The sequence below is a fragment of the Salmo trutta genome, chromosome 3, assembly GCF_901001165.1.
Source record: "Salmo trutta chromosome 3, fSalTru1.1, whole genome shotgun sequence".
NCBI lineage: Eukaryota > Metazoa > Chordata > Actinopteri > Salmoniformes > Salmonidae > Salmo > Salmo trutta.
In genome coordinates, this window is record NC_042959.1 from 54,396,744 (window position 1) to 54,412,571 (window position 15,828).

A 15,828-nucleotide genomic window follows, 5' to 3' on the forward strand; every position below is an offset into this window, starting at 1 on the left:
GGATGTGTACCAATTTGTGTTGATTTGATTTTGAGTAAGAATTTCACTGCTCAGCAAGTTCTCTCTTTTTTTTTTTTTAACTCTTTCTCTACTGGGTGAGAGGTTAGCTTGCTGCGTTAATTAACCAAGCTCGGTAAAGAGACATTTTGTTATTCTGAATGTCGGCATGTGTTTTTCCTCTTTGTTTGAGCAGCTGCTTTTGTTGAGGAACAGATTCTATTTTTTTTGGTTCAAATATAAATAATGAGTCAGTTATGGGGAGAGAAACATGAGCTAATCCAAACCTGCTGCCAGAACTAGAAGTCTGTCTCTGCTACAGTAACTGTTAAATTAGCAGTACATTAAGCACCAATGGATGTTTTGAAGGGATGAAGTGTATGAAGTAGCCTAATGACTTTTTGGGACTTTAGAGGAAGTTACACACACCCTTGGGTTTAGTAGAACTTCCCTTTCTAAAAGTTTTTTTAAACGACACGGGTTGAGTAAATATTGAGAAAGTCCATGCTAGTTATTCCTGTTTGACCTTTTTTAAAGTCATGTTTAATTTACAAGGTGAAGGCAGTTAGAAGTAATATTCACTTAAGCAATGAATATACGAAAAGCTAGTCTGAAAAATGGTCTGTCATGCGTATGAAAGGCTTAAGAGAAGCTGAGTTAAGAAGTAGACCGTTAATGTCATGAGGACGTTTTGTGCTACCTAGAGGTTGAGAATGCTGAAAAGCTCAACCTGTAAATGTTTCTCTGAACCGTAATACCAACACATCACACGCATTTCATTATACATACATTTAAAGACATTTCATTAGTCACGGCACACTGCCTTCATCACGAGAAAACACAACTTTTCAGTTTGTGTGAATTTAAAGTTTTTGTTTTGGAGTGTGGTTGACACCATGTTGTTACATGGGCATGGAGCAGAATGCTCCGCCACAGGAAATGTCATGGTATACTGTGTCTTCTCAAGTCATGTAGTAGAGTGATGAACCTAAGAGGGCTTGAAGCAAAACCAGAAAGTCAACCACTTCTCCTAACCAGAAACCAACCTTCATAATTACAAGCCAATGCGCTCTTCCCTTTGATGTATGACTTTAGGGAAGTTGGTTGGATACCGCCCTATAGCGATAATTGTGCGGTGAGCTTACTGGTGGAAACTGGCTGTAGTGAGTCACCCAATTGGGGACGAGATCATGTTTGTTGCTCGGGGTGAGTTCGTTCCACCCAATATAAAGGGCTGTTAACCTGTCAAGGTATAGGGGGCAGTATTTTCGATTTCGGATGAAAAGCATGCCCAGAGTAAACGGCCTAATACCCGGGCCCAGAGTCAAATATTTGCACATTATTAGTAGATTTGGATAGAAATCACTCTGAAGTTTCTAAAACTGTTTGAATGATGTCTGTGAGTATAACAGAACTCATATGGCAGGCAAAAACCGGAGAAAAATCCAACCAGGAAGTGTGGAAATCTGAGAATTGTAGTTCTTCTTTTGAATCCCTATCGAAACTACAGTGTCTGTGGGGTCACGTTGCACTTCCTAAGGCTTCCATTGGCTGTCAACAGCCTTCAGAAAGTTTTTCCATCATTCTCCTGTAACCGGGCAGAGAATAGGAGCTCAGTCAATGAGTGGACTGCCTATGGACAAAGGACTTGGTGATGCGCGAACCCGAAAGCGCACCCCTCCTTCTTTTTCTTCTTGAATGAATACGCTATTGTCCGGTTGGAATATTAGCGACGTTTTATGTTAAAAATACCCTAAGGATTGATTGTAAACATGTTTCTACGAACTGTAATGGAACTATTTGACTTTTCGTCTCTGGTACGGGGCTCGCGCGGTATGCCTTTGGATAGTGATCTGAACGCACGAACAAAACGGAGGTATTTGGAAATAAATATGGTTTATTTCGAACAAAAATAAAATTTATTGTGGTAGTAGGAGTCCTCGGAGTGCATTCTGATGAAGATCAGCAAAGGTAAGACAATATTTATAATACTAATTCAGAGTTTTGTTGATGCCAGAACTTGGCGGGTAGCTGTATAGCTTGCTTCGATGGCTGAGCTATGTACTCAGAATATTGAACAATGTGCTTTCTCCGTAAAGTTATTTTGAAATCGGACAAAGCGGTTGCGTCAAGGAGTAGTGTGTCTATAATTCTTTCAATAACTGTTGTAAATTTTATCAACGTTTATGATGAGTATTTTTGTAAATTGATGTGCACATTCACCAGGTGTTTTGGTGGGAATACATTTTCTGAACATCACGCGCCAATGTAAAATGCTGTTTTTGGATATAAATATGAACTTTATCGAACAAAACATACATGTATTGTATAACATGAAGTCCTATGAGTGCCATCTGATGAAGATCATCAAAGGTTAGTGAATATTTTAGCTGTACTTTTGGTTTTTGTGATGCATGTCCTCACTTGGAAAATGGCTGTGTGGATTTTCTTATGAAGTTTATGTCCTAAAATAATGTAATTTAATGCTTTCGCCGTAAAGCCTTTTTGAAATCGGACAATGTGGTTAGATTAACGAGAGTCTTATCTTTAAAATGGTGTAAAATAGTTGATTGTTTGAGAAAATGAAATTATGAGATTTTTGCTGTTTTGTATTTCGCGCCATGCTATTTCACTGGCTGTTGAATAGTGTGGTACGGTCACGTCCCAATTAGCCCAGAGAAGTTAAATCCTCTGATATAAAACACGCCATCCATTGTCATTGTTATTTCCAGGTTGATGGCTTTGAGATCTGAGGCAAAGCGGTTTTTTTTTCGCGAGGAGCATTTTACATGAAGTAACGTGGAAGTAATCAAATTGTATTTGTCACATGCGCCGAATACAACAGGTTCACCTTACAGTGAAATGTTTACGTACAAGCCCCTAACCAACAATGTTTTAAGAAAAATAAGTGTTAAATAGAAAATAAAAGTAACAAATATTTAAACAGCAGCAGTAAAATAACAGTAGCGAGGCTATAAACAGGGGGTACCGGTACAGAGTCAATGTGCGGGGGCACAGGTTAGTCGAGGTAATTGAGGTAATATGTACATGTAGGTAGAATTAAAGTGACTATGCATAGATAATAAACAGAGAGTAGCAGCAGCGTAGAAGAGGTCTGGGTAGCCCTTTGATTAGCTGTTCAGTCTTATGGCTTGGGGGTAGAAGCTGTTAAGAAGCCAATCTACACACGTAGTTATGCAACCAGGGTATGCATGCTCCATTCCTGGTTTCCAATCAGAGATTGAGGGATTTCAGACAATATGAAATCTCATCTGCCTCCTGGATCCCCATGATTACAAAGAGCCTGGTGGGGAGGGAATGGGCGAATGGGAGCTTAGAGCACGGTGGTAGAAAGGACAGCGTTGACAAGGCAACTAGAGCTCATTATTTCTCCATCTATGCAGGGGCACGGTGCTCCGTTGATGGGCACCAGAAGAGAGGATGGAAGGATGGACGAGGTTACGCCCACGTCTAAAGGGCATCCAGGATATGACACGACTGGACTGTAATCCAGGATTACCTGTCCGATTCTGTCGTCTGTGTCAACGATCCACGTCAGCGGAGATAACCACACCGGCCAAGACTTTGACTCACTGTGTGAGTGTTTGTCTCTGTGATATGGCTCTGCAACATCTGCAGTTGGTTGTGAGTTGCCCAGCAAGCCCAGACTGCACAGTGCCCAGGTTTCCACAGTGGGTCTGGGAGGATGTGTGGTATTGACACAGGTGAGGTGTCTGCTGGCAGAGAGACTGGGGGTGTCTGGTTCTGAAGCATGGCAGGGTGTAATAAAGATCTACACTGTAGCTCTGTGTGTGAGAGAGGTCCTCTGAGACGTGTCTCTTGTGGTTTAGAACTACAGGTCATATTACAGTGGGATGGATTACAGAAAACCCCAAGAACAGCCCTGACTCCTGTCTTTGTATAATCCACTTCCTCAACGGTGTATTGCAACAGAATAACAACTGCTATTTAAATATCATGTCTTCAGTGATGTCTTTCCACAGTAAGGCTCGGTTTGGAGGTGATGTTCCTCCTGCAATGTTAACAGAGGGGCACTTAATGTGTACACACGGATTTGGGGGGAATTTGGGAGTTCTCTCCTTTCGGGAATTTGCACTATTTTGGTTGAGTACTGAGGCAGGCAGCGAAAGCTGCATTTTTCATTTTGTTGGTGCATACATCGCTCAGTGAGTTTAAGCAGTTTTGCGGCTTTGCCTCTAAAATTAGACACTAATAGATTTCTCTACCAAAGTTGGTTCAACTCAAAAAATGTCACTTTGTCAACTTGAGCGACTTGTACTCTGTGAGGGTTGGTAAAGGTACAATAAGCTTAATTTTCCCCAATGAGTGATGGATCTAGTGTCTTGACAAAGATTCAGTGAGTCTACAGTGAACTATTCCTGTGAACTTTGAAGAGAAAGCTTTCGTAGATAGAAAGAGCACAGAATAGCTATGAATTTGTTACCAAAACCATTGTCTCCTTCTCAAAATGTTAATGTTTTTATAATAGGCCTGCTGGTCCTTCAGGTTCGATAAGCTAGACCTGTGGGTTGGGATGGCTTATAATTGCCTGTTCATTTAGTTTTATTACGTCCCTGAGCCAGTGTTCTCTCTCCATTTTGGATGTGCTATGCTGTAATTTCTCTGTGTGACTGTGCTATAATTATATTTAATAACAAGGAAACGAGAGAGCCTAAGATGGCTATCTTAGACCCTACATTGCTACTGTTTGTCAGAATCCATGTTTACATTGACATTTTCCAATGAAGTTGTCAAAATGACTGAAAGGAAACAAATGCATGCATGGGACCCACGCAGGCAGGCAGCCAGGCAAAAACCAACCCTACTGTGTGCATTTCTGCACATACAAATACACACGCATGCACTGAAATGTGCTTCTTGACTACAGCCATCACTCTAGCATTCACCACCCCCTCTCAGTCCGCAGGTCATACATTTACACGGCATGTATGGCATCTGTGTGTGTTTGTGTGTGTTAACGTTTGTGTGTGTGTGTGTGTGTGTACAGGATGTATGCTTTTCCAATGGAGGATAGTTGGAGGAAAGGGGGGGGGTCTCCCCCGTATAATGTGGTCTTTAATAAAGACACAGGTTGCCAGATTGGAAGTGTCAGTGTGTTGCAGCATGCAGTCTCTCAGGGTGATTTATGACTGTGCTGCGAGGCTATTAGATTATGGGCTCCAGCTCTGCTCCGTGTAGGTGATAAGAACAGCCTACCGCCATGGGAAAACTCCCTGTTCACGCGCCTCATTTCAGGGGGACTTGGCAGTTTTTTTCCACTAGGTACCATCTGAAGGAAATTGTATCTAAGCACATTTGCCTGTCTTGTGGGTGTATCAGCGTTCCCATTTAATGTTTGATCCTTTAAAAGTTTTGGGAGTCTTGCTAAGAAAGGGAAAGTAGTGAATTATTATCATCAGCACTCAAAGTATTTTAACGTCACTGTCTCATTTTCACCTCTTGGGTTACTGGCTCCAATAAATGGACCCTAATCAAAATAACTTCATCCACTTACATGCAATTCTTACCTTACAAACCATTCTTACCTTAGAAGCAGAACAACAACCAAATCTGCAACTCTGCAGTTTCTCCATTTCACCATGGGCCTGGAAAGGGGCTGTGGGGGGAGAGGGGTTAGGTCGCGAGGACAGAGTGCTGGGGTCAGAGTTTGCACTGCAGAGCGCCGTGGCTAAAAGGCCAGTTGTCAACCGCCGGTGAAAGAAAACAATGGGGCATCGGCTGGAGCGCCTGGGGGGAAAAGGACGAGTCAGGGTCGCTTTCAATTAGCGCAGCGGGCCATCTCTGCAGCTAGCCACAGGGGCCGGGAGGAGGTGGCGGTGAGGGGTGAGGAGTGGGTGGAGGGGATCGGGGAGCAGGTGCAGCACAGCGCGAGAGAGAGAAAGACAGAGAGCGAGAAAGAGAGAGTCGTGCTTGTCCCCGACTGCCCAAGGAAGAACGCTTTTGCCTGGAAGGAAGCAAAGGGTATGTGTGTGTGCGTGTGTGCACATCGAGAGTGAACTGTAGAGATAGGCTTACTGTTTGAAACCATGACGGAATCCTGACAACACCTCGTTGGGAAGAAAGCGTAATGACATCTCATACTGTCAAAAATCCTGACGATTCATAAGACTTGAGAGGAGAAGGGCAAGGATCAGACAAAGGACCTCTTCTGTAAATCCCATTATAGTGGTCTATCACTCTGACATTCTATACTGGGGATTTTTGTTTCGTTTTTTACTTAACCTTTATTTAACTAGGCAAGTCAGTTAAGAACAAGTTCTTAATAACAATGACGCCCTACCCCAGCCAAACCCAGACGACTCTGGGCCAATTGTGCGCCACCCTATGGGACTCCCAATCACGGCCGGATGTGATACAGCCTGGGAAAGGATGAGGCAGTCCGGCTGTACTGCATTCAGGAATAATGAGTTGCCTTTGTGATTTCTGGATTGGCCAATAAATCGTATTTTCCCTTCAAAATAACCTGATGAGTTTGGAAGTAGGACGCTACAGTATGTTGTTTCACACACTTTACACACACTCCTGAGGTTTCTGTGCTCCAGCTGGCAGGATATGACTTGCTATGCTTTAATGTGGACGCGCGCACACACACCCACAATGATATGTGTCGGATCCATACATAAGTGGATTTGTTTCTATTGTGGGTGTTGGCGTGTTGTAATAATTTTGGACATACCAGCCAAAACATACAGTATACACACACACACACTCCCAGTGTGCACACACAAGTTATTCCAACCATGATCTAGGCCTTACCACCAGTTACCAAGGGCAACACGTAAGGCTGACACATACAAACACATAAGCACAACATTGGATGCATTAATATGCACATACATGCAAACATTGCACCGCAGGGCTCTCCAGAGGGTGATCCGGTCAGCCCAACGCATCATCAGGGGAAACTCTGCCTCCCCTCCAGGACATCTTAAGCAACCAGTGCCACAGGAAGGCCAAGAAGATCATCAAGGTCCTTAGCCGCCTAAACCTCGCCCTGTTCACCCCGCTACCATCTATGATGGAGAACCCGGAGACAGTGTAGGTGCATCAAAGCTGGGACCGAGAGACTGATGGAAGCTGTTTATCTCCAGGCCATCAGACTGTTAAACAGTCACCACTAGCTGGCCTCCGCCCATTACCATGCCCTGAACCTTAGAGACTGTCACAAGCCGGCTACCACCCGGTACTCTACCCTGCACCTTAGAGACTGCTGCTGTACATAGTCATTTAACACTGGTCACTTGAATAATGTTTACATATTGTTTAACCCACTTTAAATGTACAGTATATACTGTATTTTAGTCATGGCTCATCCTATATAACTAATTTTCTATTCACATACTGTCCCAACTGTCTATACACACCATTTACATACGTACTCTCTTGACAGTTTATTAGGTACACCCACCCTGTTCCAGAAAATGGTTAGCTCCTACAGATAGCGAGTCACGTGGCCATGGCTTGCTATATAAAGCATGCAGACAGGCATTGAGGCATTCAGTTACTGTTCGATTGAACGTTAGAATGGGCAAAACTAGTGACCTAAGTGACTGAGCGTGGTATGATCGTCCTAGCCAGGTGTGCCGGTTTCAGTATCTCAGAAACGACCGGCGCCCTGGGATCTTCATGCACGACAGTGTCTAGGGTTTACCGAGAATGGTGCAACAAACAAAAAACATCCAGTTAGCGGCAGTCCTGTGGGCAACAACAGCTCGTTGATGAGAGGTCGAAGGAGAATGGCAAGAATGGTGCAGGCGGTTCACAAACAGGCAAGTAACAGTGCAGAACGGCATCTTGGGATGCACAATTCGTCAGTCCTTGTCACTGATAGGCTATTGCAGCAGATGACTACATTGGGTTCCACTGCTATCAGCTAAAAACAAGAAGAGTCTCCAGTAGGCACGCACTCACCAACACTGGACAATTGAGGAGTGGAAAAACATTGCTTGGTCCGATGAATCCCAGTTCCTGTTGCGTCATGCTGAGTCAGGATTTGGCGTAAGCAGCATGAGTCCATGGGCCCCATCCTTCCTGGTGTCAATGGTACAGGCTGTTCGCAGAGGTGTAATGGGGTGGTGAATGTGTTCCTGGCACACATTAGGTCCCTTGATACGAATTGAGTAACGTTTCCATGCCCCAAATTCAGGCTGTTCTGGAGGCTAAGGGGGGTCCAACCCGGTACTAGATGAGTGTACCTAATATCTGGCCTGTGTGTGTGTGTGCGTGCGTGCGTGTGTGTGCATGTGTGCGTGCGTGCGTGCACGCTTTAATATATCCACTTCTGTACATATCATTCTTAGTAATACAGTTGAAGTCGGAAGTTTACATACACCTTAGCCAAATACATTTAAACTCAGTTTTTCACAATTAATCCAGTTTTTCACATTTAATCCTAGTAAAGATTCCCTGTTTTAGGTCTGTTAGGATCACCACTTTATTTTTAGAATGTGAAATGTCAGAATAACAGTAGAGAATGATTTATTTCAGCTTTTACTTCTTTCATCACATTCCCAGTGGTCAGAAGTTTACATACACTCAATTAGTATTTGGTTGCATTGCCTTTAAAATGTTTAACTTAGGTCAAACATTTCGGGTAGCCTTCGACAAGCTTCCCACAATAAGTTGGGTGAATTTTGGCCTATTCCTCCTGACAGAGCTGGTGTAACTGAGTCAGTTTTGTAGGCCTCCTTGCTCGCACATGCTTTTTCAGTTCTGCCCACATATTTTCCATAGGATTGAGGTCAGGTCTTTGTGATGGCCACTTCAATACCTTGACTTTGTTTTCCTTAAGCCATTTTGCCACAACTTTATGAAGTATGCTTGGGGTCATTGTCCATTTGGAAGACCCATTTGAGAACAAGCTTTAACTTCCTGGCTGAAGCCATCTATTTTGTGAAGTACACCAGTCCCTTCTTCAGCAAAGCACCCCCACAACATGATGCTGCCACCCCCATGCTTCACAGTTGGGATGGTGTTCTTCGGCTTGCAAGCATCCCCCTTTTTCCTCCAAACATAATGATGGTCATTATGGCCAAACAGTTCTATTTTTGTTTCATCAGACCAGAGGACATTTCTCCAAAAAGTATGTTCTTTGTCTCCATGTGCAGTTGCAAACCGTAGTCTGGCTTTTTTATGGCGGTTTTGTAACAGTGGCATCTTCCTTGCTGAGCGGCCTTTCAGGTTATGTTGATATAGGACTCGTTTTACTGTGGATATAGATACTTTTGTACCTGTTTCCTCCAGCATCTTCACAAGGTCGGTTGCTGCTGTTCTGGGATTGATTTGCACTTTTCGCATCAGAGTACGTTCGTCTCTAGGAGACAGAACACGTCTCCTTCCTGAGCGGTATGACGGCTGCATGGTCCCATGGTGTTTATACTTGCGTACTATTGTTTGTACAGATGAACGTGGGATCTTCAAGGCGTTTGGAAATTGCTCCCAAGGATGAACCAGACTTGTGGAGGTCTACAAAAAGTTTTTCCTGAGATCTTGGCTGATTTCTATTGATTTTCCCATGATGTCAAGAAAAGAGGCACTGAGTTTGATGGTAGGCCTTGAAATACATCCACAGGTACACCTCCAATTAACTCAAATGATGTCAATTAGCCTATCAGAAGCTTCTAAAGCCATGACATCATTTTTTGGAGTTGTCCAAGCTGTTTACATACACTAAGTTGACTGTGCCTTTAAACTTCTGACTCACTGGAATTGTGATACTGTGAATTAATCTGCCTGTAAACAATTGTTGGAAAAATTACTTGTGTCATGCACAAAGTAGATGTCCTAACCGACTTGCCAAAACTATAGTTTGTTAACAAGAAATGTGTGGAGTGGTTAAAAAATGAGTTTTAATGACTCCAACCTAAGTGTATGTAAACTTCCGACTTCAACTGTATTGTGTAAATTCATCGGGTATACACTGAGTATACCAAACATTAAGAACACCTTCCTAATATTGAGTTGCACCCCGCCCCTTTTCCCCCCAGAACAGCCTCAATTCATCAGGTCATGAACTCTACAAGGTGTCGGAAGCGTTCACCATGTTGACTTCCCACAGTTGTCAAGTTGGCTGGATGTCCTTTGGGTGGTGGACCGTTCTTGATACACACAGGAAACTATTGCTTGTGAAAACCCAGTAGAGTTGCAGTTCTTGACACAAACTGGTGCGCCTGGTACCTACTACCATACCCCATACAAAGGCACTTAAATATTTTTCTTGCCCATTCACCCTCTGAATGGCACACACACAATCCATGTCTCAATTGTCTCAAGGCTTAAAAATCCTTCTTTAACCTGTCTCCTCCCCTCCATCTACATTGATTGAAGTGTATTTAACAAGTGACATCAATAAGGGATCATAGTTTTCACCTGGATTTGCCTGGTCAGTCTGTGTCATGGAAAGAGCAGGTGCTCTTAATGTTTTATATACTCAGTGTATCTACATATAGATTACATTTGAAGTACTGTTACAGGCTATTTGGGTTGTTAATTGGATTTGGACATTTTGGACATTTCTTATTTTTAATTTGTTTGATTATACGTGTACTTGTTTGACATTTCACTGCATTGTTAGGCGCTAGTAAATTATGCATTTCGTTGCACCCGCTATAACATCTGCTAAACTGTGTATGTGACCAATAAACTTTGATTTGTACATGTCTGCGATCAGTGATCAATGGTCCTGCGTGGCTCAGTTGGTAGAGCATGGTGTTTGCAACGCCAGGGTTGTGGGTTCGATTCCCACGGGGGACCAGTATGGAGAAAAAAATGTATGAAATGTATGCATTCACTGCTGTAAGTCGCTCTGGATAAGAGCGTCTGCTAAATGACTAAAATGTAAAATGATAATGTAAGGTGCGATGGATAGGTCAACAATTAGAATACTATACGGAAAGGCATTGACATGACTACATGTTTTGGGCTTTGCCAATGTGGTGAATGGGCCCTTCTGGAGAATACAGATCTCAGTGTGCCATGGCTGTGATGAGGTTTATTAACTTTATCTCAAAGGATGGTTAGAAGATTACAGAAAGTGTTGTTCATCAGAAACAATCATTGCACATCTACATCTCTGTCTTATCAAAGTGTGTAGCCAGATGTCGATGGCTAAGAAGATACCTCCAAAGGAAATAGGAGGAAAGACCTAGCAAATGAAAGTAACGATATCATCAGGATGGGTGATTTGGTATACAGGGGGTTGAGTTAATTTCGTTCAGCAGACACACGCTGTGCAATAACGGAGAAAGCCTCTATTGAGAAGCCGCTTGTTGCACAAATGTTCCTGTATCTCAAATGACATACCCTCTCAATCCTGGCGTCAACCAAAGAAACTGAACAGGCAACCCCAGTCTACCCAACCCCCCTCACAGTTTACGCTACCCGTTTCAGCATTCGGTATCCCTATCTCTGAATGCCAGCATGTCAAATGCACTCCCCTATCAGTTGCCAGCTAGGTCTCCAGACTATTACATTCTCCTCCCCTAAAAGACGGCAATTAATCCAATTAGTAATCAATCAGCCGTCCGGGCCCCATGTCTCCCCCAAGCTAATGGAGGATATGACAGCCGGGCCCTGCATTATTAATACCTCCATTTCAGGAGCCCAGGGGCCCCGAGGCGCCAGGGGCCATTGATCACCTCTGCAGCAGAGCGAACCAGAGCACTGCGCAATGCCTAATGGGAGATCTGGAGGGAAGAATGATCTGAGAGATGGATGGAGGGTGTGGAGGAGGGAGAGAGGGTTTGCAAAGACTTCTAAGGAGGACACTGAAGGTTTTTTTTGGAAGGCGGGAGGAATTGCACATAAATGGTAGGAGGTGAAGGTTGGAAGGGATAGAGATAGAGAAAGGAGGCAAGAGGCGAGGAGCCTGCAAGGGAAGAAGGAGGGATTTGAGGGCAGAAATGAACTGGGGGGGGGGCTTTTTTCTCCCTGGTTTGCATTCACCCTTTTGCAGGTTTTACTATTATAATTTCTTCCATCCTAGCCACATGTCCTCATCTGCTTGCATGCGCCTCCCCTACTAAGTCAAGGTGTTTTGGTACTTCCCACACTAACTATACCACACAGGTCAATAGTCTACCAGTCTGTCTATCCTGTCCTCTATCCACCATTCATAGAAACAATAGTGGTAGCTGGATTGTTTGTTAGTTTGCGTATTGCAGATCTGGACAATCGTACCACATGTAAAATCATTCAAAGCTGCACCAATTTTCAATATAAGTGGAAAGAACAGTGAAGACATGAGACACGCAGCTCCCTTATTGCTCTTGTTTAGGAACAATACAATTATCCTACCTAGATTAACCTACAACACAACATTGAATAATTGCTGTATTGTTTTCAAGTGAGTACAACATTCTACTCTAGGCTGTAAACTGCAGCGAAAATATCATTTGAATAACGGTGCCCTGTGATTTGAATATTTCATTCCATTTGGATCAGGGGGTCTACTGAACAGTTTATAAGGTATAGAAAGGCACAGTAGCAAGCCAGTCTGGCTGTATTTTAAGTTGTGATACTGAGATGCGCTGTCTGTTGTGGATTATCATTCTCTCACGTCGTCCTATAAAAATGTGGCCACATATGCTCCCAGCAGGCCCAGTTATTCAGGAAAGCTTAACGCGTGGTCTGCCTCCTCTCCGATATTCCTTACGCACGTAGAACCAATAAAGCTTTAATATACCCTAAATATTTGTCATTTAACTTTTGAAATGTATTTCCTTTTATGAGTGGCATAAACACAACCAGTCACAATTAGGGGACTGGACAATACCAGAATCGCGATACTCGTTAGTATCGTGTCAAGGAGACAAAACACAAAGTGGATTTAACTTCTTTATGAAATCTGCCCTAATGTTGGAAACAAATATCCCACTGGGAAAAAACAGGTGGAATCAATGTTGTTTCCACTAGGGATGGGCATGAGTACTCGAATTTGTTAATATCCACGTTAATAAACACAGGGGGAAGGGTGTGCACATTTATTTTACAGTTCAAAGGGAGGCTCATGAAAATATTTGTAATGTTGGTGCATTTTCTTTGATGACACCAAGTTGGACAAGCTGTCCTTAAGGCAGGGGTAAGGGAGGCTCAGTGCAGCCAATCCAAGCCAATAAGATTTAGAAATTATTGGTCTGAATAGTAAAAACGTGATGAATGATTTTATATTCTCCATATTTATGCGTGCACCAAAACCAATTCTCTCAACTTCGGTTCCAGGGCATGGTATGGTTTGTTTTTAAGAAAAAAAAAAGTAAAGACCCCGTCTAGAAGTTTTAATTTCGTGAAATCAGTACTGCAAGTCGTTCCATGTTGGGCTGGGGAAAACAAGCAAGCACAAACAACAAAACGCCTTGCTCATACCTTCTCTTAGCCTCTACTCTGAACAGACACAATGTGTGCCAACAAAATCAGCTGACCTTAATTTGAGCTATCCTATGTGCCAGAGGCTGCTAAATTAGCTATTCAACACATGTTGACAGGGCCTCTGCGATGGTTTAGTGTGACTCCAAAATGGCTGCTCTGTGCCAAATGTGACCACTTTGGTCTTAGGTCTTAAGTATGTGAAAAGGGAAATCAGTGGTACAGGGTATTTGTAGTTGAGCACTGACATCAATCCTGTACAGCAAACTTCTGTTTCCCATGATTGGGAACCCATGTCATTTGGCATGTAGACCAACACGCATGCACTTACCGACCCACACCGTGTGAGCGAAGGTTCGCATCCCCCTCTTCACCACATAGGTTTAGTCACTGTGGGTCGTTATGCCAAGGAACCCACGCTATCCTAGTTAATGTGGAGAATGCTGGGGTGGTTCTGGGTTTATAGCCTTATTCATGGGTGCATTAGACCACTGTTGGTTAGGCTCCTGAGTCACTCTGCAGTCTATAGCAGCTGCAGTTAGCTGGGTTAATATCCAGGGGGGTCAGAGAGACTGATGTCCTCCATCCGCTGGGCTGTGTGAGTCAGTGAGTCAGTTCAGTGAGTGGACATACTTTAGTAATCACAGGATGTAAGGGAGAGCTCCAGGGTCACGACCTGCAATCCGCAGCCATTTGTGTGCGACCCTGTGTGCATGAATGGATGTGCGGCAGGGGGCGTATTTGTGGGCGCAAGATGCATTGACCACATGCCATTAGTCAGCGCTGGTTGTTAGCGATGGGCGCAAGACTCATCGACCACATGCCATTAGTCTGGAATGGATTGAAGGGAAATTCATCTGTCACGGGTTCCCATCACTGCAAGGGGGTTTCTTTAGGAGAGATGGTAAAACCATGATGATACAGTTAGCTGACAAGGCCAGTTATAATTCAAAGCCCCAGATGGTTCTGAACCGATGAGGCTCTGAAGCTCATAAACAAGCTTCAGTGGAATAGCCATTTGTAACACAGAGTTGTTAGCAGCAACTTTATATGAAGTACCATTAGCCTGTTAGCGTTACTATGTAACAAACAACCTTAGATGATTGACAGCTCTTTTTTTCATTAGCGTCTATATTACACATCCATTGTAGGCTGTTTGAATAATCGAAACAATTTGAGACTATGGGGAAATGGGCTATTTAAGAAAGGGATAAGTATAGAGAAGTTCTCACACTATACTGTAGCTCCGCAGCTTCTCTGTCGCCTCACCATCTCAACGCCTCTACCCCCGTGGAGCCCCACACATCTGGTTCTATTTAGAGCTCATCTGCTTGTGTTATGCTGCTATGTTATGACAGTAAAGCGACTGAGGAGATTATGCTAAGAGGATGTTTGCCCCCCCCGCACGTCTTCCTCAGTCACGGGTCAGCGGCCCGTTGCAGTATCCTGCCGAGGCTGTGTGTTGAAAAGGCAGAGGCTATTAGCCTGTGTGTTTGCAGCTCAGCTGTGCTCTTGAGTATCTCCCTCCCGTTGTTTACGTACTGGGCCGTCACTGCTGCAGCGCACCGCTCATGTTGTTCGCCTCTTGTTTTTTTTTTCTCTCACAGGAAGTTTGCTGAGGATTGCAAAACTAATCGTGAAAAAAACTGAGGGGGGTTTCAACCCCCAGACCCTCCCCCAACTGCACAACCCCTCCGTACTTATCGGATCGGACCCTCTGAATTCTTCACCTCTGTTGGGAGGAACCAAAGATCGACTGGGCCATTTGACGGTGTAACCAATAACCATCCATCTGTACTGATACAGAAAGTGAGTACTGTCACCATTATTCTACCCTCCTCATATCTACATTTCAGACTTAGAAACTTGGCTTGGAAACAGGATCCAAGTAGTCTAACCCATGGGTTTAGATGGAGTACGACGTAAAACATGCTGGCTGTAATAAATGCTGACTCGTATCTAATGGGTGTTCTATAGCTCAAAGGTCACAGAGTGGTGTGCTATGATGCCTGTAGTTGATGTTTCAATGGCCTTCCGGATAACACCCGTAGCTGACTACGTAAGCCTTCACATCATGAAGTGATTGTTGTCCACTGTGGAAATGAGCCCCTCAGGACTTTCATTTGAAACCTTACCTGTATAGGCCCGGCTTTGATGGACAACCGCCCTCAATGCTTTATATAACAACACAGCTGCAATTCTGTCTCTGTCACCATTTTCACTCCCTGTTGCCCGTATTTTCAGCCTTTTGACGGGACGAGGGTTCACATTGGACACACCTGCGTTCATACCCCTTGATGTGCATTGGCTTTGTACTGATAGCCCTCTTTTGGCCGGCTATGTATACAAACACCACGGGCCATTGTGTAGCGTTGTGCATCAGTCAAAGTGAGTGCAAGCCAGCCACTTCCATTGTTGTCAAATATG

The 15,828-nt window shown here is 43.8% G+C and overlaps 1 protein-coding gene across 2 annotated transcripts in view; it reads left to right on the plus strand.

Moving 5' to 3' along the window:
- LOC115179058 (semaphorin-6D) overlaps nt 1-15,828 on the plus strand; it is a 119,649-nt gene that overhangs the window by 42,832 nt on the left and 60,989 nt on the right. For both annotated transcript variants that reach the window (XM_029740379.1, XM_029740378.1), the window contains one exon: nt 15,009-15,210. The gene's annotated coding sequence lies outside the window, so the exon portion shown is untranslated. The remainder of the gene's footprint in view (nt 1-15,008; nt 15,211-15,828) is intronic.